At 38.9% G+C, this 4136-nt stretch overlaps 1 non-coding gene across 1 annotated transcript; it reads right to left on the bottom strand.

Moving 5' to 3' along the window:
- Window positions 1–3709: 3709 nt before the first annotated feature.
- Window positions 3710–3828, bottom strand: LOC126877734 (5S ribosomal RNA). Its single transcript, XR_007695281.1, has one exon. It is a non-coding gene; the product is annotated as a 5S ribosomal RNA (ribosomal RNA).
- Window positions 3829–4136: the final 308 nt, after the last annotated feature.

Here is a 4136-nt window from a genome sequence, read left to right as displayed (position 1 = left end):
TCTGGTTGTTTGGGGTTGTCTGCGGTGTTTTCGTTTGAGAATGTGCAGACTGTTTTGTTTAGCGTTTTGTCTTGTTCCATTTCATTTTTGAGTTTGTTTGTTTTGGGCGATGATAATTCTGTTTAGTTGTTCTCGGCCCATGTGTTCGTTTTGCGTATGTATTTTGGAAAAGTGGGTGCCGATGATGTCTAGTTTTTCTATTGTTTTAGGTATTATGAAGTTACCCTCGGCGTCTTTGATGGTGTTGTGTATCGTTATACCTGCTTCTTGGACGAGGGAGGCATTTTCTGGGGGCAATTTGAGAGGTGGGATGGGGTTTTGTTCTTTTGGTCTAAAGATTTGATTTATTTGTGGGAACATGTTGGCTGAGTCGTTTTTGGAGATGTTTTTTATTTTGTTTGTCCAGTAATGGTTTATAGAAATTGCGAATTCTTGTTTCAGTTGCGCTTTTATTCTGTGTAGTAGGAACTTTAGGAATTCTAATTCTTCTCTTTTGTCGTAAGAATAGTAAAATTTTATATTGTTTATTTTGGAGAGTATGTAGCTTTTATCTCGCTGTAGATCTTTTATTTTATTGTTTATATAGGGCTCGCATGAATTTTTTTGTTTTATGATTGGCACGGATTTTTGGAGAGCGATTTGTGTGTGTTTTTCTATTTCGTCTAAGAATGAGTCGATTTGTCTGTTTGTTAGGTTGACGTTGTTGTAGATCTTTAGGTCGCAGTTTTGTTCGAGTGTGTTTTGGAACTTTTTCCAGTCTGTCTTTTTGTAGTTGTACCTGGGTGTCTCGGTCTGGGTTTCGAGCGTTAGGAAGTCAGATGTGTTTTTGTTAATTTGAAATACTAGGGCGTTATGGTCACTGTCATAGGCTAAGGTGTTACTTTACGGTGTTATTTGGACGTAGGTTTTGGAATTTTAGTCGCGCATCTGCTAGGCATATGGTATCTGCTAGGCATAGTCCAGGTATGAGCCTCCTTTTGGGTAAGAGGGTAGCTCGGAGCTGTATAAGTTTGTTTTGTAGTGGATGCTTTTATTGTCTAGCCAGTTTCTAATGAAGTTGCCTCTCGTGTTGTTTATTTCGTTTTTCCAGCTTGTATGTTTCGCGTTAAGGTCTCCTGCTATTATATAGTAGTTTTCCGGTTTGTTGAGCTGCAAGAGTTCGAAAAGATTATTGAATTCGTAGTTAAATTCTTTCTGGTTTCCGTAGGTTGCGTAGGCTGCAGTGATGAATAAATTTTCCTTATTGCTTATTTTTATTTTTATGATCGTTGTTTCTAAGGTTCTGAAACTTATTATCTGTTATTTTATCAATTAGGATCGTTTTGTATTTTATAGGGTTTTTTTTTTTATCTTTTCTTGATCGCTGTTCCTCCTCCTTGACTGGCGTTCGGTCTGTCGTGTCTTATCATGGTGTAGTTTTTGAAGTGTACATTGTGTCTTTTGTTTAGTTTTGTTTCTGAGATGAGTACCATATCGGGGGCTTCTTTATTTATTTATTTATTTATTAGGGTTAGCATACTGTATCTTTTTTGGTTTGAAATTAAAGAGTTGGCATTTATTGCAATTATTTTCAGATGTTTTAGGTTAAATTTATGTGTTTTTTGCTGTGATTGTCGGTTTGGCGTGATTTGGTTATTCGTCGTCTGTACTATTGAAAGTGCTGAAGATGGCGTCGAACCTTTCTTCGTGCGTTGATAGTGTATTTTTTATTTCGTTTAATTGCATTTGTTGTTCTTTTATCGCTTGGAGAATACCTTTTTTAAAGTCTTCGATAACGTTTATAATGTTTAGATGGGGGGAGTTATCGGTTGTGATTGGGCTTTGGCTTGGACGCGGATCTAAGTTTGCCGATTGTGGGAAGATTTTGGTTATTTGATTTAGTGTTGTTTGCTGCTTCACTACGTCAGAGAACTTTAGTTCTGGGACGTATTTGCGGCTTATTCGGGCAATTCGTTGTGTCTTTGCTTCCTTGTCTTTTTTTATTTTATCGGCTAGCTTCTTACGAAGCTCTACGAGTTTGGGGCAACCTTTGTATGACGCGGGGTGTCCGTAGTTTTTACAGTTGACGCAGAATATTTTGTCTTTGGTTACTGCGTTTTCCCTTTTTATTTTGCAGTCGCCTGGGCCATGGGGCTCACTGCATTTAACACAGCGGTAGTTTAGGTTGCAGTTTTGCGCTGTGTGGCCTAGTCGCTGGCATTTGTGGCATTGAGTTATGTCATCCTTTTTTTTTTTTTTTTTATTATTTCTTCCCATTTTATCTTGTAGTAGTTAAAATAGTTTATTTTTAGTAGGTTGCTTGTATTATGTAAATAATACGGGGGATAGCTGTATTATGTAAATTGGGAGCAATATGTTGTTCTCCCTTGATCTTTTTGTCGTGAATCGTGTGACTTTTAATGAATTTTACGTCGTCAATGTGCAAGGCTTGTAGGTCTGTAAGTATTTCTGTTTCGGTGTAGCTATTGTCTAAACCTCTTTTAACAAGTATGTATGGTGTTTCTCTGTTTCGGGTGTATACGTGTAGAAGGTTGTGTTAGCTGAGAGGAGAGTTTGTTTTGCTTTATGGAAATCGGGTAGGTTTTGGAGGTAGAGTGCGTGTTTACCTGCGTGTATTCTTTTAATGTGAAATTGTTTAATGTCCGCTACTTTCTCTATGAGCGTTACGGTGTCCTTGGGGTCTTGTAGGATTATGTTGATGGGTGGCGGCCTGTTGTCTCTTGTGGTGGGTGGGGTGCTCGTACGCTCCTTCGCGGAGCATCCGGTGGGGCGTCCGTCAGGTGCTCGGTCCCCCCTTGGCGGTGTTGGAGGCGCCGGGCCTCCTGGGTTGTACGGTGGGGTGCGTCGCCCCTGCTGCGCCGATTGTTCCGGTGGCGTGGTGGGACCGTGTCTTCCCGTTTTGCCTCGTAATCTTTCGTTTTTCTTTCTTATTTGATCTAGCGTTGAGTTCCAAGTGGAGTAGTTTGATGGTCCCGGTTGTGGATGAGGCTCTGGTTCAGATTGTAATTTCGTTAGCCTTTTCTTCTTGGCTGGGGTGATAATCTACAACTGTGTTTCCTAGGATGTTTGCTAGACTCTTTGCCCTGGCAACCAGGTTAGGTTGTGGGTTGAGTTTCCGCGTCTTTTGAGCGGGGAGTCTTAAGATACTGTTGATTTCCCTGGCTGTTTTATGTGTAATTATTTTTCTCTTGATGGCTTTTTTTATTGGGTCTACGGTGGGTTCCGTTTCGTTGCTCTTGGCTTCGTTATCGGTGGCTTTTATTTTTTTGTACAGTTTTATTTTGTCTTATCTTATTTTATTTTCTTTTTGTTCTTATTTGTATTTATGGAGATGATGTGGATGCAGTATTTTTCACTTTTTTGTCACTATTTTGTCACTTGATCCTTCTACTTTAGTGGATGTTAGTCTACTCCGACGCGCGCTCCGAGGGGTCCGTCCCGCTCGGCGGTCAACAGTCGACTCGACGAGAACGAGTGCACTCAGCGCGGTATGAGCGTTGGCTGAAATTAATAGTTTTCTTATTTGTTTTCCATGGTCAAAAAATAGAATATTTAAAGAAACATAGGTGTGTGCCAAAATGAGAATGATACAATATGCATGATAATGATCGCGTAATGCTAAAACATTTCTCTTTCTCGATGCTTCGATCGTAGATTATTAAAAATAGATTGTCAAGAAAAGTAAAAAAATATTGGAAAAATAAAAAAAAGCCAACACCACACGGAGTTCCCAGGCGGTCACCCATCCAAGTACTATCCGTGCCCGGCGCTGCTTAACTTTCGTGATCGGACGAGAACGAGTGCACTCAGCGCGGTATGAGCGTTGGCTGAAATTAATAGTTTTCTTATTTGTTTTCCATGGTCAAAAAATAGAATATTTAAAGAAACATAGGTGTGTGCCAAAATGAGAATGATACAATATGCATGATAATGATCGCGTAATACTAAAACATTTCATTTTCTCGATTATTCGATTATAGATTGTTAAACATTGTTTGTTAAGGAAGCCGAATTGATTTTTTATTAGGATTACGTTATTTATTTTTTTTTTTTTTTTTTTTTTTTTTTTTTTTTTTTTTTTTTTTTTGTTCAAAAGGAGACTAGGGGGTTATTTATGATTATTTCGAATATTTTGG

The sequence above is a fragment of the Bombus huntii genome, unplaced genomic scaffold, assembly GCF_024542735.1.
Source record: "Bombus huntii isolate Logan2020A unplaced genomic scaffold, iyBomHunt1.1 ctg00000230.1, whole genome shotgun sequence".
Classification (NCBI taxonomy): domain Eukaryota; kingdom Metazoa; phylum Arthropoda; class Insecta; order Hymenoptera; family Apidae; genus Bombus; species Bombus huntii.
The sequence above is the reverse complement of the archived record's forward strand: the minus strand, read 5'-3'. Positions and strand labels throughout refer to the sequence as shown.